The sequence below is a fragment of the Bombina bombina genome, chromosome 5 (genome assembly GCF_027579735.1).
Source record: "Bombina bombina isolate aBomBom1 chromosome 5, aBomBom1.pri, whole genome shotgun sequence".
NCBI lineage: Eukaryota > Metazoa > Chordata > Amphibia > Anura > Bombinatoridae > Bombina > Bombina bombina.
This window is the reverse complement of record NC_069503.1, coordinates 173,523,440-173,549,230: the sequence shown is the minus strand read 5'-3', so window position 1 is coordinate 173,549,230 and position 25,791 is coordinate 173,523,440. Positions and strand designations below refer to the sequence as shown.

The 25,791-nt window shown below is 36.4% G+C and overlaps 1 protein-coding gene across 1 annotated transcript in view; it reads left to right on the top strand.

Moving 5' to 3' along the window:
• ACVR2B (activin A receptor type 2B) overlaps positions 1-25,791 on the top strand; it is a 359,769-nt gene that overhangs the window by 1,034 nt on the left and 332,944 nt on the right. The window lies entirely within an intron of this gene.

Here is a 25,791-nt window from a genome sequence, read left to right as displayed (position 1 = left end):
TGTGTCCTATACAAATCTGGCAGGGTTAAACCAGTTTATGTGCAAATGGCAATCCTTTGCATTGTTGCTGCTGTGCCATGTGTTACTCGGCATCTGGGTTTTTGGCTGTGATTTTTTTTGTGCTCACTCAGAAATGATCCCTCACTAGTGATCCAGATTGCACACCTTGATTTAACCTTATGAGCTGTTGGATCGTGGCTGCTGCTCAGAGGCTTTTGTTTCCCATAGTATTTTGTTTCTGAGCCACTCACCGTATCTAGATCCCGGTGCTGATAGTGCCAGGCGGGGCGTGTGGCTCTGTATTAATGAAGTGTTGTGATCCCGCAGGCTTTGCTATTTTTATGAGATGACTCATTTGGCTTGATTTGTGACTGGATGATTTGAAGTACAGAGTAGTAAAATAGAACATCACATTCCCCTCCCAGTCATCACAGTCACGTTGCTTTTTTTTGTTATTTTTAGGTACATTTTTTAGATGTTGCTATTCCCTCTGCTGTACTGTGTAGGTTTATGGGATCTGGTACATAGAGGGGTTTCCCTGTCTGATTAGTCTCAGTCTGGGGATTTACAATAAGTGATCCATCCACATTGTAAGCCTGTGTCAATATATAGGCAGTACACATTAGGTTCTCTTGTTTGTCACCCTTATTTACCATCTGATTTTTTTATTGCACTGCTAAGGATAAAGCCTAGAAATATATATATATATATATATATATATATATATATATATATATATATATATATATATATATATATATATATATATATATATATATATATGACAGACATTCAGTACTAAGGTGTACATTCATATGCCAACTGGACATGTGCAGCCGCAAAACCTCAAATAACCCTAGTACAGTGCATTATTGTAGTAAGGTGAGAATACACTAGGCTTTTAACTAAGAACACTTACATAGTAAGGCATATGTGTTTGTGTGTGTATATGTATGTATATGTGTTTGTGTGTGTGTATATATATATATATATATATATATATATATATATATATATATATATATATATATATTGTGTGTGTTTTACATAGAATTTTCCTCTATCCATTCTCCATCAATGTGATAGCTCATAGTCTTGTATCCCAAAATGCACTTTTGTAGCTAATCTAATTTCTTCAATTTTGCGTTCAGTCCACGACTGCTTTGTTAAATGTTTCCTTCTTGTGATGATTAAGGGGGAGGGATAAGAGAGTAGGAAAGGAGAAATCGAGCCCTTGTGTGGTTGACAGACAATTTGTCTCTTACCCTATGAATGTTAACCCACAACATACTGATCATCAACTGTTACAGGTAAAGAATACATATTTAGGTTTAAATGCCAGCTAATGCCATTTTAGCTGAACATGATACACAGCAGTCTTTGATCACAGGTAAAGGGTTAAACCAATAAATACACATACATATGTAAAGAGGACACCTTGCAAATGAATATAAACCTGTTTGAATAATAATCCATGTTTCTGTAAAACGCATGGGTCTATTTTTTTTGTGTGTGTGTTCACAAATCTGACACATTTTTGGGTGTGTGCATCTCTGCAATACTTGGCTTTTTTTTGTTCCTTCCAGATCCCTGTCATGGGGGTAAAAACAAAAAGAAATCTGACATGAGTCTTCAGGGTTTTGTTTTGGAATGTGTTTGGGAGCTGAAGCAATACCATCTTGCTCCATTCAGCTTCCTACGGTTGCCTATCTGTTTTTCTTTGTTCACGGCTCTCATTAAAAATGCAGTGACACTGTTTATAACACACACACATCCTTGGCAATCTCTTGTTTTTTTAATTTTCTCATTCAACTCACAGGAGATGAACACAGGCAATTGAGAAAATCATAACCTATATTTAATGTTCAACCTTTTTTCTAACCCCCCCCCCCAAAAAAAAAAAATCACACCCCAAAACAAGTTATACATTTAATTCGGAAGTGCTGATTTTTTTTCTTTTCAGACACATTTGGGGACTGCTGAAATGCACTATGCTATATTCTCCTTTAACACAATTGTACAATGCATTGATTCAGCACATATCTTTATGATCAAGATGTTTATTCTAAAGTGTTCTATACTGAAGAGCATTCTTGTGGTGGTCTGTGCAAGTATGAAGATTCTTTCTTTGTTTCGTTTGAGCTTTTACTACCGTTATTTTTCTCATCCTATTTTGTAGGTTTTGTTTTGTGGACAATAAGATAAAGGAACTATGAATTGCTTTTTTTTCATAGTTCTAACCGGAGTTGTGAGTGGTTCATGAAGACATTATTATCTGGCAGCTAGGGTGTTAAACACTGGAGTAAAATGCATTTACTCTGCGAAAACCTTTAAGACACTCTCAATATGCTAAAATTATAAATACATATTAAACTGTATATTTTAAGGTCTCACAATCAATATTGTGTGGAAGCAAAATGATCACCTTCTGTAATTGCGATTAAAGATGCCCAAAATAATTTCATTCAATGAGATCATTTATATTTAGATTAATTAATGAGCACATGCAACGGCTTTGAGGAAGGGATGATCTGTGCAATTCATTATGTACAGTAGGGTTCTACAGCCTGATCTCATGTCTAGCTCACGTGCGTCCTTCGACACTAACAATAACATGAGTGAGTATTTTAATATCGCTAACCACAGACCACGCTTTGCTGCAATATTGTAAACAAGCTCTCACTGTGATTCAGCTTGCATTCTATGGAACACATGCTTCTTAAACTCCCTGCTCTATTTGCAGCCAAATTCCAAAATGATTATATTTTTAACCCCTTGGCTGGCTTAAAGGGTTGCAATGCATTTCTGCTCAACAAGTTGCAGCTCTCTGGCAGCTAAATGGTTATTTTTTTCCATGTGCTTGCTGATCTCTTTGTTTATAATTTAGGCATTTCAGAAAACCAGGCCTGGCTTTTACAAACCCTTTGTTTATGGCCTAGAAGAGAGAAAAAAAAAAGTTTATAACCACCCAATATTTTCCTTTTCAATACCTTCCCCTTATAAAATCTTTAGCGGATCATTTTAGTATTTGTAAAAATATAGGGAAGCAACTAAGTTGTTGAATGTGGTTTTAGTTTGAGATTTTCCTAAAAAAAATAAAAAATATATATATATACACATCCCAACCTACATCATGGTCTAACAAATAAGAACATTTTAAGGGACATTGAAGTGCAAAAAGAAAATACATTTACATGCTCTATCTGAAATTTGAAAAATTGAAGGGATTAATGTGAGGGACACTAAACACAAATTGTAAACTACATCAGGGCTCGACAAACCCAGGAGCCAGAGAGCCACTGACTCCTAACTTTTCGGATTATTCTCCATATATGTCTCCATACATGTCTGGCTCCTTAATATTCTTACTGGCTCCTAAATTTTAAACAAATGTGTCAATCCCTGAACTACATGATTATGAACCTTCATATATAAGCATAATTTTGAATTGGAAATTGCATCTTTTTTTGTCAAATGAGTATATTGTTCTTTTCACAGATTTTCCTGTCCCCTACTAACAAAACACCAACTAATATTCAGATACAGCACAAACTCTGTTTGCACATGTGCAGACTGGGGTAGCCTGCACTCTTGTATTCCCTTAAAGGGACAGTCGAGTAAAAAAAAAAACTTTCATGTTTCAAATAGGGCATGTAATTTTAAACAACTTTCCAATTTACTTTTATCACCAATTTTGCTTTGTTCTCTTGGTATTCTTAGTTGAAAGCTAAACCTAGGAGGTTCATATGCTAATTTCTTAGATCTTGAAGTCCACCTCTAATCTAAATGCCTTTTGATAGTTTTTCACCACTAGAGGGCATTAGTTCCCATGTTTCATATAGATAACATTGAGCTCATGCACGTGGATTTACCATGGAGATGGCTCTGATTGGCTAAACTGCAAGTCTGTCAAAAGAACTGAAATAAGGGGGCAGTCTGCTGAGGCTTAGATACAAGGTAATTACAGAGGTAAAATGTGTATAATTATAACTGTGTTGTTTATGCAAAACTGGGGAATTGGTAATTAATGGATTATCTATCTTTTAAAACAACAACAATTCTGGTGTTGACTGTCCCTTTTAAGGTGGTTTAGCACTGATTAAACTTGGTTACTATTGCAAAGAATTATTTGTCTATCATGATTGTTGATGCAAAACTGACAATCCACCTTTTTAAAAGCATCTGCCACCATAGAAGTTGAGGAATGGAGGGGAAGTAAACAAAAGCTTGCATAAATTGCCTTAAAGTATTAACCCAAGCCTCCCTGGGCGAAAGTGAAACAAACACATTTTGTAAATATATTTTACAACAAAAGGCTGCAAAATAAATAATGAATTTAATATTTCAATAATGAAGCATTTTATACCTTGTTGAAAAGACAAGTTTAATGGTCCTATTAAGTAGAAGCATTTTTGCAATGTATTTCTATTAGCAAAAATACTTCTAGAACAAGTTTTTGTTGTTGTTGTTTTTTTTTTTCATTGGTAAACACACATATGCTGCAAGCTACCGCTGACTCTCTGAGTAGGTGTGGCATTTAAATACTGGTGCACTAGCCCTCACAGCATATGTGTGTATGCTGCTGAAAAAGTAACCTTAAAGGACATGTAATTTTAAACAACTTTCCAATTTACTTTTATCAACAATTTTGCTTTGTTCTCTTGGTATTCTAGTTGAAAGCAAACCTAGGGAGGCACATATGATAATTTCTAAGCCCTTGAAGGCCGCCTCTTTTTTATTTGCTTTTCACAGCAGGGGAGAGCTAGCTCATGTAGGCCATATAGATAGCATTGTGATCACGCTAGTGGCAGACACTGCACTAATTGGCTAAAATGCAAGTCAATAGATAACTAAAAGTCATGTGATTAGGGGCGGTCAGAAGATGCATTGATACAAGGTAATCACAGAAGTAAAAAGTGTATTATTATAACTGTGTTGGTTATGCAAAACTGGGGAATGGGTAATAAAGGGATTATCTATCTTTTTAAACAACAAAAATTATGGTGTTGACTGTCCCATTAATGTAATAACAATTAGTGATCTGAACAAAGGCATAATGTATATCACCAACGCAAGTAGATCAGTGTTTTAGCGCACTCAATGTCACAACAAAAGTTACTCGGGCTTCAACTTTCTGCTGCATTAAGAGAAAAATATGTAGAAGTGGGGGGCACCCATTGGTGTCTTTGGGGGATTCTAAACCTCTAAGCCAGTTGGTCCCTAGCACCTGGGTTTGTCCGAGCCTTGACATAAACCAACCAAAGTGCTTTTGTCTGTTTTTCAGTAATGTATTCATGCCAAGCCCACCGCTCGAGGCATTTAGAAAATGAGACACACCTCTGGGGAAATGTATAAAACGTGACAAACACCAGGAATGTCCCAGGAAAACCAGGACAGCTGGCAGGTATGCCAGTGTAACAGCTCATTTATATTTGGCTTACTTGGCCACAGCAAAGGATATATACAATACTATGTCCCTAGACTGTAAACCAATACAAGTGTTGTAAAGGTCTAGGGCTAGATCATAAGTGGTGCGCAATTAATAGCGCAAGGAGCGTTATCGTGCACATGGTCTCAAATAACACATCATCTGTTATTACAAGTGTATGGTTACAAATTTTAACACAACCAAAACTTTTTCATGCAAAGCCTAAGTTGTGACTTAAAGATACTAAACCCACATTTTTTTTTCTTTCATGCAATTTTAAGCACCTTTCTAATTTAGTCCTAATATCAATTTTTCTTCGTTTCCTTGATGTCTTTATTTGAAAATGCAGGAATGTAAGGTAATGAGCCTGTTTGCTACATTTAGCCACCAATCAGGAAGCGCTACTCGGATGCTGAACCAAAAATGGGCCGACTCTTAAACTTTACATTCCTGCTTTTTCATGTAAAGATAACAAGAGAACAAAGAGAAATTGATAATAGGAGTAAATTAGAAAGTTTATTAAAATTGCATGCTCTATCTGAATCATGAAAGAAAAAATGTGGGTTTAGTATCCCTTTAAAGGGACAGTATACTGTAAAATAGTTTTTCACTTAATGTGTTTCCAATTACATTTTATACTCTGCAGCTGGTAAAAAAAATATGAGAATTTTCTTTTTAAGGTTTATTTGTGTGTATTTAATAGCTGATTTTGTGTTTTGAAGCCACAACTTTAATAAAATTGGGTTGAGCTTGTAGATCTAATCATATCTCATTACTTTATCACATTGTGTACATATAAATGCTTTATCTTATATGTCGGTAAACCAAAGACCAATACTTGGAGAGAACAATGGAACATTTTAATATTTTGTTACCTTATCTCTTCTATACCCCACTGGGAGTGTAATTTCTTCTCTTTGCAGTGTTTACACAGCTTATCTATAGCTTGGCCCTAAGGCCAGAAACTTTCAGATTAGGTTGGGACACCGCAGACTAATCAACTGTTTCAAATGCCAGTATAAGGGTAAAGGAAATACTTGTAAACAATTTAATACACTCAAGCAGGTAAAGTGGATCATTGGGAACACATTAAAGGTGAGAAAATCTTTGAGTAAACTGGATCTTTAAGTGTTGTGCTTATCCAGAATCCCAAAATACAGCTCTAAAATGTAGCGTTTTTGAGACCGGAAGTAACCCATTTATTATTAATAGTATAGTTCAGAACTACGTGAATAGCTTCACTACTTGCGCACCATTGGCTTAGCACTCGAGCGATGTCTGACAAGTTTATTATGTGAGGAATATAGTGCATCTGCAATATCTGACATGCAGCTGTTTGCGCAGTCTAGACAATCACTTGTGCAATAAAAATAACTTTGTACTTGTAATATGAGCACAATAGAAGTGATATTGTTTGCACGCAAGTGATGTTAAAGGGAAAGTATACACCAATTTTCATATAACTACATGTAATATACACTACTATAAAGAAGAATATGCACAGATACTGATCTAAAAATCCAGTATAAAACTTTTTTTTTTAAACGTTTCCAGTTGATGAGTTTAGGCTGGGACACCCAGTGAAAGGGGCTGGGAAAACAAGAACAGCATGTACTTCCCTTTTCCCTGCATATGAAAAGACAGATTATACAGGAGCCACAGGAATCTGTAGACATCAGTATACATCGAAAACTTTGGTGCTTGGTTAGGAGTCTGAAAATCAGCACAATGTTATTAAAAAAAAAAAGCAAAATTATACATTTTTACAAAAACACAGATGGGCTATATAAATTAGTCATCTAGAAAACATTTATGCAAAGAAAAAACTAGTGTACAATGTCCATTTAACGCACAATAGTGCTAATATTTTTATATTGTGTGCAGATATTTCGGAATGCTTTTGCTTAATTGCTAATAAATACTTTACAGAAATCTAAAAAAAAAGTGACTTTACAGTTCCTTTAATAATTTAAAAAGAGCCAGGCACACAACTCATTGGTCTCAGATACTGTACACTGGTTCTGGAGAAATTGTATTATATGTATATATTTGTGTATGACCAGGATCATCTTGCTCTGTGACATTCGGATACAAACCCATATTGTATGCTAGCTGACTTATTGGCGAGAATGTCACCATTGATATAAAGTTACAGCAGCCATGTGCCATATATTACTGAAAATATAACCCGTGGGTGACCTTTTAGTGCCAAGAACCTCTTCAAAAGCTTATATTCAAGGTCAACTATTTCCTCTGGAATTTAGTATTTGCCAAGGACATCTGTACACCAATATTGTACTGGGTGTCCTAAAATATGCAAGGAAAAAAGTTTATTTTGCAATTCAGCAGATCAAGATGAACTGTAATATTTTTTTTTTTTTTTTTTTTATCAACCTTTCAAGATGACAAGATCAGTTTGTGCAGAATATTCCCCATAATAATTAATTACATCACAACTAAAGAAGAAAGTTGAGACACTTTTTTTTCCCCTCAAATGATGTCTTAAAGCACAGTAAACAAACGCCTTGTATTTAAAGCGACATAAAACCTAAAACATTTCTTTCATGATTGATACAGAGCAGGTAATTTTAAACGGTATTCTAATTTACTTCTGTTATTAATTTTTCTTCATTCTTTTTGGTATCTTTTGGTAAAAAGAAAAAAGGTTTGTAGCAGCAATAAGTTTTCAGTGTGTATTTCCAGTGTTGAGAATTAAAAATTTTCAGTATTCCAAGATAAATTAATGCAATATATAAGGATATTATATTGCACTGTTTATTACGTGCTACTAAACATTAAAGGGACACTGAACCCAAATTATTTTCTTTCGTGATTCAGGTAGAGCATGTAATTTTAAGCAAATCTCTAATTTACTTCTATTATCATTTTTTCTTCGTTCTCTTGCTATCTTTATTTGAAAAAGAATGCAGTTAAGCTTTTTTTTGGTTCAGGACTCTGGGTAGCACTCTTTTATTGGTGGATGAATTTATCCAACAATCAGCAAGAACAACCCAGGTTGTTCACCAAAAATAGGCCGGCATTTAAACTTATATTCTTGCATTTCAAATAATGATACCAAGAGAATGAAGAACATTTGATAATGGGAGTAAATTAGAAAGTTGCTTAAAATGTATTGCTCTATCTGAATCACTAAAGAAAAAATTTGGGTTCAGTGTCCCTTTAACAGAGGTTGCCAAATCTCCTTTTAAATTTAGGAGCCCGTAAGAATATTTAGAAGCCAGATATTGGTATTTGTATACATATATATGCAGAATAGCAAATTTGGAGCCAGAGGAAAAATTCTAGGAGTCAATGGTTCACTGGCTCCTGGGTTTGCCAAGCCCTCTTTTTAAAGAGTAAGGCCCAGTATAAATCAAAATGAGAAGATATGAAATACTGGTCATTTATTATTTGTTTATATACAAATTTGCAATTTAACACAAACACAATATTAACCTGTACAAACATAAACATTTATTAAAAACTATAGACTCTAGAAAATAGACTGTAGAACGCCCCCCCCCTCAAAAAAAAAACAAAACACTATAGACTCACATTCTATGTTAGCGCACAAGGTTATGTCTGAGTTGTAAGAAAGAAATAATAAAAACATGATATAAAATATTGAAATATATGGATTTGCACTTTTACACTAATAAAAAGGTTACAGAAAATAGCCAAATGCTGCAGCCCTCAGGCATATTTGTCATTTGTTTCTCTAACAAAATCGGTGATGGGTAAGGTCTAGATGTCTTGCACCTGGAGATTTTGAGAGCACACATGGAATGTTTGCTGTGGCCAATTAGGGACTTGTATTAATTGGCTCCTAAACTGATAAATGCAAGTGCTGTGTAGAATAGACCTGTGCATTCGTCGTCCGTTCTTTTGCTAAACAAATGCAGAATATTAACTTTTTTCTGCGCAAAATGTATTTGATTGAAAATGCAACACACAAAGACCTGTGCAAATCCAGATCGTTGTGTGTTGCACTATCACACACATAAATCTAGCACCAGAAAAAGTTGCATGCCGCTACCCATGGTCAGAGTTGACATTCACTTAGCAAGAGTAATGACAAATGCACATCTAGTGTAGAATTGCAGGGTTAGAGTTCTGTATTTTAAAGGATGCACCCAGCCTCTTTAGAAGCACTGGGAAACACAATTATCTTAAACTATATAAGTATGAACTAGTTTCTTACAATATGTGTGTGTTTTGTTGTGTGTGTGTGTGTATATAGAAATATAATTAAACATTTTGCAGGGAGTTCAGTTTTGATTTTAACATCCTTTTAGTTTGCTTAGCAGAGGTGTGTGGTTTGCGAGAAGTCTGTATTTTGCCAAGTTTTGTCTAAACATGAGTACTATTGATAAGAATAGCATAAAAATTGTACAATCTTGTCTTAACAATTGTCTACCAATACCTAATATTCAGAGTTTATATTTTGTCTGTCCCTGGTAATGCTTACTAGTGAAAAGCCCTCTCCCAAAGGGGCGTGGAGAGAAATGACCACTCCCCTGATTACCTGTAAAGGTAATCTGGACACATTCCCCCTATCCTCCTAGTTCTGTCCAGCCTTCAAGGTAGATAGGACTAGGAGACCCTCTCTTTGATCCTGGGCAGTAGTAGGGTGCAAGACTTACCTTGTGGGTTTGCTCTTCCCCTGCAGCAGATGGATCCTGGCTGGTGGGTGTGGCTGTATAGGTCTTCTCTAGAGAGGCCTTTAGTGAGATCTGCGATGTTTCGTGACATCAGAGGTTCCGTCTGAGGATCCTCTGAATCTGATACTCAAATTGATCTTGGCATGGGACTAACTGTGTAGTTGCCATTTTGTTTGCTGCAAGTTTCGGATGTTCTGGGCTGTGTTTCTCCTATCCCACCGTGAGTGCCTGGCTTTGTACTTATTGTGCTTTACCAATATTCAAACACCATGGTATGCTCTATCAATACTGTAACAAGAAGAAGACAGCGCACCTCCGACTCAAGGTAATATTTTATTGGATACAAATAGACACACACTAGTAACGTAACTTACTAGAAATGAGTTAAAAATAGGCCCCAATGGGAAACACAGGATATAGTAGTACACAGTAGTCAGCTGGAGCGGCGTTTACTCAATACAGTTCCCGGCCGGTATCAGTAGAATGCGACTGGAAGATTACGTCACAGGCTGCTTCCCAGGAACGCTCTCGCAACAGCTCCTACGGATCGCTATATAGACCAAAAGACCTCAACGCGTTTCGCCGGTGACAACCCGGCTTTCTCAAGAGTGTCTGGTCTATGTTGTAAGTATCTTTAAATATCGGAGGAATCCAATCAAAATTGATCAATTAAAGTTCCATTTTCCGAGCCTGATAGTCCCATTCTCATATAGTAAATGAGCAAAATGAGCAAATATAATATACACAAAAAAGAAGTTTAAAAAACACCCTTGTGAAAGAAAATATTAAAATATGATAATAATAAGCTGAACTTAATTACATCAATAGTATATATCAATTAATCAGCACAAAGAGAGAACCATACAGTAATCAAAAATAGAATAACTGAAACATACTTGATACAATCTAGCATCATAAAATTTCTAAAACCAATGACATAAAAACGAAAAAACATTATAAAATCTTTAAAAAAAATAATTTCATTGTTTTATTTTGCATTTATGCTCTATCAATATTTGGCTCCTCTATTTTCTATAGTTGTTAATGCCAGAGCCTATTTCCGATCCTGACACTGCCCAGTGGGCTTATCTGTTGTCAGTGCATTTAAAGGATGCTTATTTTCACATCCCTATCACTGAAATTGCCTGTGAACCTCTAAGATTTGCAATAGGAAGACGGCACTTCCAATTCACTGTTCTTCCCTTTCTGCATATCGACAGCTCCTTGAGTATTCACGAATACCTTGACTCCTCTTATTGCAAAGCTAATGTTGTTGTTTTGCGCACAGCTCCTGAGTTTTTGCCAGATTTTCATAAATCCCAAGACATTGTGTTACCATCTTTTTGCCCAAAGATGCAAGATTCAGCAGGAAAGATTTTGCAGATTTAATGTGGTGCCCCGTCTACACCCATGTTTAAAAAAACTAAGTCTATTAGAAAGACAGATTGTTTGTAGTACCAAGGGGTTTAAGACAAGGTCAAGTTGGATAGTACAGACAATCTCACAAGCCTATAAACAGAATAATCAACTAGTTCCAGTTGGGCTGAAGGTGCATTTTAAATGGGCAGTGTCCACATCATGGGCTTTGGAAAAAGATGCTACACTTACAGAGATATGTAAAGCGGCGGTCTGGAGTTCTCCACATACCATTTTGTCTCCCATTTTAAGTTGGATGTGTGATAATCCTCTTCAGCAAAGTTTGGTTGAAAAATCTTATCTTCGGTAGTGTCCTAAATAAACTTCTTTGTACTTTTTTGCAGCATTTCCTTTGTTTGACTGTCATTTTTTCCCACCTGAATTTTGCTGTTGTGTTTTTTTTTTTTTATTAGTTTATTCACTTCTCAGTGGTAAGAATTACCAGGGAGGGCCAAGATAACTATAAATTAACAAACAAATATATTCTAATATCTTGGCTCATATCCCTGGGTAATGCGTACCAAACTCCCTTCCATTTTTTCTTTTACATTTTCCATCTTTAAGACTGGACATCACAAGGAGGAATGGGTCCAGATTACCTTTTATAGGTAATCGGGGGAGTGGTCATTTCTCTCCACGCTCCTTTGGTAAAGGGCTTCTCGCTGGTAAGCATTACCCAGGCATATGATTCAAGATATAGAAATTGCTTGTTTTTTAATTTCTATTTTTTTTGTGGGTCAGAATTACTAGAACAGGTGTAATCTCCCACAAGGAGAGCAATGATTAAACGCTTTAGGACATAGTAGACTAATAAATATCCCATTTTGGCACTGATATAAATGAATAAATAAGACACAAGGCATTATTACATTCAATTGTTAGCTGCAGTTCTTTCATCTTCAGCTTGGCTCAGGATCTTGGTTATCCACAGGAAGCAATGTGGGTTTGAGCAATGTAGTTTCTTGGATTTCCTACAAGTCTTCAGTTAATTGGTATTATCACTAACAAAAACATTGTGGGAAGGAAAAACATAGAGCCAGTGGTTACACTGGTTTTATAAATTGTATAATTTGTTCCTGGATGTCCTAACTGTCTTTTGTAATGTGTTTGATATATTTTATATATATATATTTTTTATAATAGTTTATCTTTTAATTTGTGTTTTGTTTATTTTTACTTTTTGTATTTTATTTTTAATAATAGAAGTTGTTTAAAATTGTATGTTCTGTCTGAAACATGAAATGTTTTCTGGTTTTATGTCCCTTAAAATAAACGTATTTGAATATCATTTCATTCTTATCAAACCATTAAAGGAACCAAAAAATTAGTGTTTCATAATTATTTTCCGGTCCTAATAATTACATTTTAAAACTAAAAACCCTTTATTTCCTTAGCATATTATTTTTAAATAAATTTCATTCTTTTGCTATCTTTAACAGGACACTTATGATTCAGATAGAACTTTACAGTTTTACTTATGTTTTCAAATTTGCTTTGTTCTCCCCCCCCTTTGCAGGAGTTAAACCCGTAGTGAAAGATTGGAGGTTGTTAAAAAAAAAAAAAAAAAAAAAAAAAAAAAAAAAAGTGCTATAACAAAAGAGAATATTTTATTTTTTACAGTAGACTGTTGCTTTAACCTTTTTTTTTCTTTTCTTTTTTTTTTAATTACATAAAGGTTTTATTTCTGTTTTGTGTATTTTGGCTTATTAGAATACCTTGTTTTGTAGCAAAGCCTACAATTTAAGTATTGCCCCTGTAGATTACTATTTTATTTCTAAACCTGAGATCTCATTTCTTCTAACCATAAGTGCTGACCTCTTGTCACTTGTAAATTCCTTGAGATGAAAAGTTCCCTTGACAACGTTCTGTATTGACCTGGGCTATATGTTTGTTCATTAACATAAAACGGACTATTGATGCTAGGCACCAGTTAAAGGACATTAACCTTAAAAAAAAAAAAAAAAAACTGAGGAAAAAGGTCAGTGAGACAAAAAAGCTCTCCTCACATAAAGGGACATTAAACACTGAGCTGGTAATATTAAATGATAAATCATATACATATATAAAAACATCTGCAATATACTTTATTTATTTTGTCCCCTTTTCCTGTAATCCCATTCCTAAATTGTGATCTTTTCAATTCCTGTTAGAAATGGATGTGCAGAACACTGTTCTATTCCACACAGCCATTGGCTGCACTCTTTAGTGACCTTTTTATTACTGTCCCTAATTGGCCACAGCAGAGAAGGTAACCTAAGTCAGTGGTTCTCAACCAAAGTGACCTCAAGGCCCGGTAAATTTTAGCTGGACATGTCCAGGGCCCGGTAGATAGATTTTATATATATATATGCCCGGTAGATTATATATATATATATATATATATATATATATATATATATATATATATATATATATATATATATAAAGCAGCAGGGATTTGCCCTATCAGTAACTAAGCAGTTCAGTGTGGGTTTAGAGGGGGGCCTGGAGTGTGGGGGGTCCTGCCGAGGGTCTGTCGCTGTGAGGGCCATGGAGTGTGAGGTCTGGCCCTGGAAGTTGGGGGCCCTTTCTTTGGCCCTTAATGTTGGGGGTCCTGGCTCTGGAGGTTGATGGGCCTGTTGGGATTAGGGCAGGGAGGCTACCATGTTCATTTGCATACATTTGAATACATTTGGGTCAGTGTGAGTTTTCCTGGGGCCTTGATTGGTCTCAGTCTGCCCCTGGTGTGCAGTGGGGTAAGAGTGTGCAGTGGGGGCATGACAGGTCAGGGCCCACCAGCAGGGCTATCACGGCCCGGTACTGGGCCACGGCCCGGCTGTTGAGAAACCAGGACCTAAGTTACAACATGTCAGCCCCCATTATTTTATAGACACTAAAACTTTACACTTATTTTATCAATATTTAAACCGCTACAGAAATCTTAAAAAAAAATACATCTGCATGTTGTTCTCAGGCTAATCTTTTCTTGGAATGAATTATTCCATCATATAATGATTGTATTTACCCCATACAGAGGCCTCGGGTTACAGCTTTCTGCCCTCTTGACCTCTAACATTTTTTTTAATTCTGTGCCCTCAAGGGAAATAGGAAGGACAATACTCTATGCTAATATATGTTATGAGTGCAAGTTAGCTTTAAATGGTAGTATTACAATTAAAGGGATATAAAACCTAAACGTTTATTTAGTGATTCAGACAGAGCATACACTTTTTAAAAAAGTTTCCAATTTACTTCTATTATTAAATTTGCTTTGTTCCAATGATATTCTGTGTTGAAGAGATGTCTAGGTAGGCATCTTGAGCACTATATGGCAGGAAATGGTGCTGCCATATAGTGCTCTTGCAAATGGATAACTTTCTTGCATATAGTGCTCCAGAAATGACTCCTAATCATACATCTTGGATTTAAAAATAAATAAATAAATAAAATAAAAAAGATACCAAGAGAACAAATAAAAAATGATAATAGAAGTAAATTAGAAAGTTGGGTTTCATATGCCTTTAAATCACATTTGGCCCCTTTTTTTTATTTTCATATAAAAAGAGAGAATATTTTTAAAAGGTTTAATGCTGAATTTTTATATTAATATCTGTGCATATTATTCTTTATAGTAGTGTCTATTACATGCAGTTATATGAAAGTTGGTGTATACTGTCCCTTTAATTGCTTGTTCAGCAAAGGATACCAAGAGAAGGAAGCACATTTTATAATGCATATAAACTGTAACATATATATATATATATATATAATATAATTTTTTTTTTTTTTTTTTTTTTTATTTGTTGAAGTCATCAAAAAAGATAAACGAACAGCCCTTTATTAATGGGGTGGGAAAAAACCTAAATCAAAACAACCTAATGCATAAAAGTAAGAAAAAATGTTGATTTGTGTATGTGTGTGTGTATATGTATGTATGTATGTATGTATGTATGTATGTATGTATATATATATATATATATATATATATATATATATATATATATATATATATATATTATATTATATTGTGTGTCACTTTTTAAACCAAAATGAGTCAAAAGTGCTAAATTTCTTAGAGTAATGCTATTATGAGCCTGGATTTGTAGGTCAGAAACTTTCAGACTCACACCCACCTCTTTTATACTGGAGTTCAAACACAGCGTGACTCTTACATTTAATCCTTTTGAATGACTAAGGGATCTGAAAAGTATAAGAATTCTCTTTCCGCTTAGCAACAAATTTTTAAGCCGGAGAGGCCCATAGCCTGTTGTGCATGGCTGCTTGTTTTGTTTGACATTTAGCTGGTTGAACACGGTAGTTTTTGTTTTAAAACATATTGGGGGAAACTCATTGTTTTTGCAATAAATAGTTGCCTGTATATTATAAATGACAGCCTTGTTAATAAATATGTATTTACGCTATTTGTTAAAAAGTATCACCTATATGAGCTTGTTGGAAAGCCCAACCCTAAATCATGGGCATTGACATGGAGTTGCCCCCCCCTTCTTTTTGCAGCTATAACAGCTGCCACTCTTCTGGGAAGGTTTTCCACAAGATGTTGGCCTGTGCCTGTGGGAATTTGTGCCCATTCAGCATTTGTGAGGCCAGGCACTGATGTTGGGTGAGGAAGTCTGGCTTGCAATCTGCATTCTAATACATCTCAAAGGTGCTAAGTGGGGTTGAGGTCATGGTTCTGTACAGACCACTCAAGTTCCTCAACACTAAACTTGTCAAACCATATCTTAATGGGGCTCATTTTGTGCACAGGGGCTCAGTCGTAATTCAATAGGAAAGCACCTTCCCCAAACAGTTGACACAATGTTGGAAGCACCCAATTGTCTAAATTGTTTTTGTATCCTGAAGCATTAAGATTACCCCTGAAAAACAGCCCCCGACAATTATTATTATTTCTCCACAAACTTTACAGTAGACACTATCCATTCCAGTATGTAGTGTTGTCCTGGTATCCAGCACACCCAATTCTTCCATCAGACTACCACACGGCGTGATTAACTCCACAAAACATGTTTCCTATGTTCTAGAGACTTGTGGTAGCAGTGCGTTTTTAGCTCTAGGCCTCGTTCACCTAACATGGCAGATTTTTACACTATTTGGAGTAGAGCATATATAAAATAATCTGCTGATCAGTAACCATGGTAAAGGATATTAATCACCTCAATATATTAATATAAAAGGTTTAATTACATGTAGTAAAACAACTGCAATATACTTTAATGATCTATTTTGTTCTCCGTTCCTGTAATTTTAATTCTGAATATTGTGGGCTTTCCAATTTATGTTAAACAGACCAAGCTATATTCCACACAGTCATTGGTTGCACACTCTAGTAAGCCATTTATAACCATTCCTAATTGGCCTCAGTGTAACCTAAGTTACAATATGGCGGCACCCACTGCTTTATGGACGTATGGACATTACACTTATTTTTTTCAATATTTAACAACTAATTTTTAAAAATGCATGTACAAATTATTCTCAGGTCAATCTTTCCTCTGAATGCATAATTCAAGCAATGATTTATTTAGTGTTTAGTGTCCCTTCAAACGGTGCTCCTTTGGTCAAAACAAATATGGTAAAGCAAAGTAAACTTAAAAAGAAAACGATTGTGTAAAAACCAAAAACGGCAAACAATTTACTTATTTGCTTGCATGATGAGCAGTGTAGCAACTGCCCCCAGTGCAATATGGGACCTGAAACCTAGGTTTTATTCTGACTGATTTAGGCATGAACTATTCACTGAATAGTAACCAGCCTAGAAGTTTTAGGATAAACCTTCCTGCAGAGGCCCCTACTCCTTGTAATGCTGTGTCGAGAAGTAAAGGTCACTGCACAAATGTAAGGAAAAAAAGAAATAAAGGGTAAAAATCCATTTAAATAGATGAATAAAACATATTGCAATTATTTCTATTCATTATTACAACAATGAAAAATCCCTTTAACCTGCTCTCGCCCAGCAGCTGATTATGTCACCTGTGTGCTCTAGTAAAGGGATTGTGGGAACAGCACAATTTTGCACAAAAACAAAAGGCGTTTTCATATTTTGGCTTCATTTTTTCAACAATTAGCTCAATTTCATCAAGAAGTGAAACTTATAGATATTTGGCTTCACCACTGTGTCATTTGCAAGGTGATAAAGTCCATCTATTTATAACCCCCTGGTAAAGAATACTCAATGTGGTTGTAACTATTGTAATCATTAATAAATTGTTAAAGCAATAAACCTATAATAACTAACCACAGATGCTTAGTGACTCACCTAGTCTGAAAGTTTAGTATATTACGTTTCCTTAAAGGGACATGAAACACATCATTTTTATTTCATGATTCAGATAGAGAATACAATTTTCAAAAGTTTCCAATTAACTTCTATTATAAAATATTCTTCATTCTCTTGCTATTCTTTGTTGAAGTATCTAGATAGGTAGCGTACGCATGTCTGGAGCACTACATGACCGGAAATAGTGCTGCGATCTAGTGCTCTTGCTATAGTATAACATTGTTGCAAAACTCCTGCCATATAGTATGCAGACATTTGCACACTCATGGACTTCTTGCTTCTCAACAAAGGATAACAAGAAAATGAAGCATATATTGTATAATAAAAGTCAATTGAAAAGTTGTTTAAAATTGTATGTTCTATCTGAATCATAAAAGAAAAAAAATGCATGTTATGTCCCTTTAAGCCAGCTAGTTTCCTGTATTAGTAGATCTTAAAAAAACGTGGTTTCCCTCCCCCAAAGGCTTCTACGGTCATGTCTGGCTTGTTTTTGTGAATTCACTGATCAGCTGTATGGCGCAGACTGTGTGCGCTCCCTGATGGGTATTCTAGACTCTCCTGAATGTTCACACATCTGTTTGGCAATGATTATCAATTTGAGCCTGCAAGTAATAAACAAGATTTTATCATAGAAACACTTTTTTTTTTTCTTTCTTTTCTTTTGTATTCTTAATTTCAAGCTTGGATGCGACCTTTGTTTACACAAGGAAAGCAAATGGTTGTATCTCTTGGGAGAAAGCTGTGGAAAGCTTTTTGTTTTTACTAACGATTTACACAGTGGAAGCCAGTTACATTTCCTATAAATCCTTCCCTGCAGTAGAGCTCGGTGTGCACCCGATTATCACATGCATAATAAAGAGTAGGGGAAGACTTGACAAATTTGTTCAAAGTCAGGGAGACAGCCAAAAAAATTTATTTAGGAGGCCAAATAAATGATATATTTATACAAAATTATGTGATCTAGACCAGTGTTTTTCAACCAGTGTGCCGTGGCACACTAGTGTGCCGTGAGAGATCCTCAGGTGTGCCACGGCAGACTGACAACAGTGTGACATATTTTTTAAACTTTGCTTGTTTTTTACTCCCAGTGCAGGGGTAGTTTGTAGGAGGCATGGCATAACAGCACAATACATACAGTATGTGTGTGTGTATATATATATAGGCTACAATGTGTGATTTTTTTTAAATTTTGGGATGGTAGTGGGCCACAGGATTTTTTAATGTAAAAAAGTGTGCCACGGCAAAAAAAAAGGTTAAAAATCACTGATTTAGACATCCCCTGGCACATTATGCAATGGTTCTCCCTGATTCAGCCTAAACATCCAGTTCCTGGGAATTTGATAAAATGAGATTTAGATACCCATGAAGTGCTTGCAGCTTTACAGTTGTGCGTTGCAGCCTTAAAGGGACATTATACACATTTTTTTTTCTTTGCATACATGTTTAGTAGATTATTTATATAGCTCATAAGGTTTTTTTTTTTTTTTTATAGTTTTGCTTTGATTTTCAGCCTCCTAATCAAGCCCCAAAGTTTTAGGAGAATACCGTCAGATAACTACTCCAGCATGATCCTGTTAGTGTAAAGGGTCTTTTCATATGCAAAAGAAAGGGGAGGAGTGTCTTATTTCCCACTTGCAGTGGGCTTTCCAGCTAGCTTTTCAACAGAGCTAAACTGAGAGCTTTTAAGTAAGTTTTTAAACAGTTTTATATTGGATTTTTGTATCAGTATCTTTGCATCTTATTCTTTATAGTAATGTCTATTAGATGCAGCTATATGAAAATTGGTATATAATGTCCCTTTTAAGGGCAACCGTTTAGTAATGATATGTTAACCTAATTGCAGCTAATACGCATGCTTCCAGCAATTCCCATTGAAAAATAGTGAGCCATAAGGCTACTGTTATGATTGGATAGTAACAAAAAAACACAGAAAGCAAAATATATCTAAAAAAAATTCACTTATTTCTAATTTTCATTTTAGAATAAACGCTGTAATACTTGCATTGTTTACCAGTTCAAGGTAATGCAAAATGTCATTGTGAGTTTACTATTACTTTAAAGGGACACTGTACCCAAAAATTTTCTTTCGTGATTCAGATTGAGCATGAAATTTTAAGCAACTTTCTAATTTACTCCTATTATCAAATTTTCTTCATTCTCTTGGTATCTTTATTTGAAATGCAAGAATGTAAGTTTAGATGCCGGCCCATTTTGGTGAACAACCTGGGTTGTCCTTGCTGATTGGTGGATAAATTCATCCACCAATAAAAAAGTGCTGTCCAGAGTACTGAAACCAAAAAAAAGCTTAGATGCCTTCTTTTTCAAATAATGATAGCAAGAGAACGAAAAAAAATTGATAATAGGAGTAAATTAGAAAGTTGCTTAAAATTGCATGCTCTTTCTGAATTACAAAAGAACAAATTTGGGTTCAGTGTCCCTTTAACCCCTACCTTTCTTCTTATAAGGGCATTTTCTGGGTTCCAAGACCAATTTCTTTTTTGTTTTTTTAAAGGTGTCATTGGTGCCCTGATTAGCTGAGCAGTAGGGGGTTCTGCCCATGGGTTACCAAATATAGAATATACATTTCTATAAATACAGTAAAAACTTGCAAATGTACAGGTGAAACTCCAAAAATTAGAATATCGTGCAAAAGTTAATTTATTTCACTAATGCAACTTAAAAGGTGAAACTAATATATGAGATAGACTCATTACATGCAAAACAAGATAGTTCAAGCCTTGATTTGTCATAATTAAGATTATGGCTTACAGCTCATGAAAACCCAAAATCCACAATCTCAGAAAATTAGAATATTACATGCAATCCAATAAAACAAGGATTGTACATGGAACAATATTGGACCTCTGAAAAGTATAAGCATGCATACTGTATGTACTCAGAACTTGGTTTGGGCCCCTTTTGCAGCAATTACTGCCTCAATGCGGCGTGGCATGAAAGCTATCAGCCTGTGGCACTGCTGAGGTGTTATGGAAGACCAGGATGCTTCAATAGCGGCCTTCAGCTCTTCTGCATTGTTCGGTCTCATGTCTCTCATCTTTCTCTTGGCAATGCCCCATATATTCTCTATGGGGTTCAGGTCAGGCGAGTTTGCTGGATAATCAAGCACAGTATTCCCACGGTCATTGAACCAGGTTTTGGTACTTTTGGCAGTATGGGCAGGTGCCAAGTCCTGCTGGGAAAATAGAGCTTGTCTGCAGAAGGAAGCATGAAGTGCTCCAAAATCTCCTGGTAGACGGCTTTGTTGACCCTGGACTTAATGAAGCAGTTGACCAACACCAGCAGTTGACATGGCTCCCCAAATCAACACAGACTTTGGGAACTTCACACTGGACTTCAAGCATCTTGCAGTGTGTGCCTTGCAATTCTTCCTCCATACTCTGGGTCCTTGGTTTCCAAATGAGATGCAAAATTTGCTCTCATCAGAAAAGAGGACTTTGGACCACTGAGCAACAGACCAAGCCTGTTTTTCTTTAGCCCAGGTAAGACACTTCTGACGTTGTTTGTTCAGGAGTGGCTTGACAAGAGGGATACGACATTTGAAGCCCATGTCCAGGATCTGTCTGTGTGTGGTGGTTCTTGATGCACTGACTCCAGCCTCAGTCCACTCCTCCTTGTGAAAGTCTCCAACACTTTTGAATGGCCTTTTCCTGACAATCCTCTCCAGGCTGCAGTCATCCCTGCTGCTTGTGCACCTTTTTCTTCCACACTTTTCCCTTCCACATAACTTTCTATTAATGTGCTTTGATACAGCACTTTGGGAACATCCAACTGCTTTTGCAATTACCTTTTGAGACTTTCCCTCCATAGGAGGGTGTCAATGATGGTTTTCTGCACAACTGTCAGGTCAGCAGTCTTTTCCATGATTGTGATTCCTACTGAACCAGACTGAGAGACCATTTAAAGGCTCAGGAACCCTTTGCAGGTGTTATGGCTTAATTAGCTGATTAGAGTGGGACACTTTGAGCCTAGAATATTGCACCTTTTCACAATATTCTAATTTTCTGAGATTGTGGATTTGGGGTTTTCATGAGCTGTAAGCCATAATCATCACAATTATGACAAATCACGGCTTGAACTCTCTTGCTTTGCATGTAACAAGTCTATCTCATATATTAGTTTCACCTTTTATGTTGCATTAGTGAAATAAATGAACTTTTGCACGATATTCTAATTTTTCGAGTTTCACCTGTAAGTTATAGCGATGAATACAGCTTGGACTGTTTAAAAAAATAAAGATAGAAATTAAAGGAAAAATAAACCCAGCGGTACACAGGTGTGAATCCTATTAGCATTCAGTAATAGAAGGTTGTAATGCATAACATTTCTAGTAACTACTAAGTAGTTGCTAGATGTCAAGAAAAAACTTCAATCCTAAAAGGTAGATAGGTAGGTGGATCGATCATTATTCTTGTGCTTTGTTCAGCTTATATAGTTTTAAATAAATATATATACAGGTATACCCCGCTCATACAGCGGGTTAGGGACCGGAGCCCCGCTGTAAAGTGAAAACCGACTTAAAGTGAGTCAATGCATTTTTTACTTGTTTTTCACTTGCCAGTGTGTTTACAAGCTTAAAAACATGTTTGAAATAACATATATAGGTGTGCAATAGTGCTAAGTTTAGTTTAATAACAACAAAAGACAGTACACTACTGTATTCAGTTATGCAGACAGTAGAAAGGGATACATATACTGTATACAGGTACTGTACAGTACAACATGTAGTACAATACAGTGGTATGTGCTTTATTGCTTATCTTTGCTTATGATTCATCATCTGAGTTTTCTCTGTAAAACCGCATGCAATTTTTCTCCTTACTCCTTGTCTAAGTCCTGAGCTGTGCCGCGCTGAGAAACTACTTCCGGGTTTGCGGCGGCGGCGACGTATTAGCGAAACGACGTAAAGCGAATCGACGTAAAGCGGGGTATACCTGTACAGTGTGTGTATGTATGTATATATATATATATATATATATATATATATATATATATATATATATATATATATATATATATATATATATATATATATATATATATATATATAAAAAAAATTTTTTTTTTTTTTTTTTTAATATTATAAGTAAAACTATATAAGCTGAGCAAACACAAGAATAATGAACAAAAACTCTGCTATTGGTTTGAAAAACTAATCTGCATATCATTACCCATGATCCCTGCTCTAGTTGAAACACTGTTTATTGAAGCTTTCTGTGGACAAAAAAGCCATCTAATCTGTTTGGATATGCTATACAATAATCTATTTTGTATGCAGCACTGCAAATATAGCTCAGCATAAATTGCTCCAGAAAACAAACAACTAATGAGCACACACTGACCAATACCAGATAGTAGCAGATGGGTGGTCAGTCCGCTGTGACAGTACAATGGAATGTTTCCATAAAACATTTAAATGCTGCAGTAGCTGAAAGGGTCATTTGTTTACAAAAGCGCTAGACATCATGAATGAAAGTCCCCTTTATTTGTTTCAGTGGTCAATTCTAGCGTTTCACAAACTCTTGGATTGACTTTCACTTTAAATTAATGTAGTTTTTTTTATTTCCCGCGTAAAACTCTGTTAGGTAAGTTTCTGACATATTAATAACCGATTCCACGGCGGGCTTTTACTTCAACGTTTCTCCACATGGAACACCAAAGCTTGTCTCTCGCAGTGGTTGCTGCTTCCCCTAGGTGCATGCAACTGCGCTAAAGGGGGCTACACCTTATTACAGGAACTCGCACTTAAAGGGACAGTCAACACCAGAATTACCCATTCCCCAATTTTGCACAACCAACACTATTATAATAATGCATGCTTTACCTCTGTAATTACCTTGTATCTATGCCTCTGCAGACTGCCCCCTTATTTCAGTTCTTTTGACAGACTTGCATTTTAGCCAATCAGTGTTCACTCCTCAGTAAATTCACGTGCATGAGCTCAATGTTATCTATATGAAACTAATGCCCTCTAGTGGTGAAAAACTGGTTCAGATTAGAGGCGGCCTTCAAGGTCTAAGAAATTGGCATATGAACCTCCTAGGTTTAGCTTTAGACTAAGAATACCAAGAGAACAAAGCAAAATTGGTGATAAAAGTCAATTGGAAAGTTGTTTAAAATTAGTTTTAAAAAAAAGTTTTTTTTTTGGACTTGACAGTCCCTTTAAAGGGACAGTACACTGTAAAATTGTTTTTACGTTAATGTATTTTAAATGACTTGTTATACCAACTGCAGAGTATAAAATATTTGAGAAATTCCATTTTCATGCTTATTTGTGTATAATATGAAGTAGCTGATTTTGTGCTTTGAAACCACAGCCTATTACAATGGGTTGAACTTAAAGGTGATATCAGATCTCATTATGTTCTAAGTTTGTGTAAACAGACGTGCTTCCTTCCACTCTAGCAGGTTAAAAGGATCATTGGGAATAATTTAAAAGGGATAATTCTTTTGGTTGAACTGTCCCTTTAAGTGGCCACCGGTGTGGGAGTTCCTATATAAACCCACTCATCCCATCACTGATGTTATTGAGGAAATTACCTTGTTCTTACCTGCCCTCCTGTTCTCACTTTCCTGTATCTCATGACTGCCTGTCTGAGACTTCTGTATCCTGCTGTACCAGTAGCAGCTTACTTGTATCTCACTGTACCTGCTGCACTCACCTGGTATCCTGTGACTGATGAGACTTCTGTATCCTGTTGTACCAGTAGCAGCTTACTTGTATCCAGCTGTAACTGCTGCATTCACCTGGTATCCTGTGAATGCTGAGCCTTCTGTATCCTGCTATACCAGTAGCAGCTTACTTGTATCTCACTGTATCTGCTGCATTCACCTGGTATCCTGTGACTGATTAGACTTCTGTATCCTGCTGTACCAGTAGCAGCTTACTTGTATCTCACTACCTGCTGCACTCACCTGGTATCCTGAGACTGCTGAGTCTTCTGTATCCTGCTGTACCAGTAGCAGCTTACTTGTATCCAGCTGTAACTGCTCACTCACCTGGTATCCTGTGACTGCGGAGTCTCCTGTATCCTGCTGTACCAGTAGCAGCTTACTTGTATCTCACTGTACCTGCTGCATTCACCTGGTATCCTGTGACTGCTGAGTCTCCTGTATCCTGCTGTACCAGTAGCAGCTTACTTGTTTCCCACTGTACCTGCTGCATTCACCTGGTATCCTGTGACTGATTAGACTTCTGTATCCTGCTGTACCAGTAGCAGCTTGCTTGTATCCAGCTGTAACTGCTCACTCACCTGGTATCCTGTGACTGCTGAGTCTCCTGTATCCTGCTGTACCAGTAGCAGCTTACTTGTATCTCACTGTACCTGCTGCATTCACCTGGTATCCTGTGACTGCTGATTCTTCTGTATCCTGCTGTACCTGCTGCACTCACCTGGTATCCTGTGACTGCTGAGTCTTCTGTATCCTGCTGTACCAGTAGCAGCTTACTTGTATCCAGCTTTCCGTGCTGCACTCACCTGGTATCCTGTGACTGCTGAGTCTCCTGTATCCTGCTATAACAGTAGCAGCTTACTTGTATCTCACTGTACCTGCTGCATTCACCTGGTATCCTGTGACTGCTGAGTCTTCTGTATCCTGCTGTACCAGTAGCAGCTTACTTGTTTCCCACTGTACTTGCTGCATTCACCTGGTATCCTGTGACTGCTGAGCCTTCTGTATCCTGCTATACCAGTAGCAGCTTACTTGTATCTCACTGTACCTGCTGCACTCACCTGGTATCCTGTGACTGCTGAGTCTTCTGTATCCTGCTGTACCAGTAGCAGCTTACTTGTATCTCACTGTACCTGCTGCACTCACCTGGTATCCTGTGACTGATTAGACTTCTGTATCCTGCTGTAACAGTAGCAGCTTACTTGTATCTCACTGTACCTGCTGCACTCACCTGGTATCCTTTGACTGATTAGACTTCTGTATCCTGCTCTACCAGTAGCAGCTTACTTGTATCCTGCTGTAACTGCTGCACTCACCTG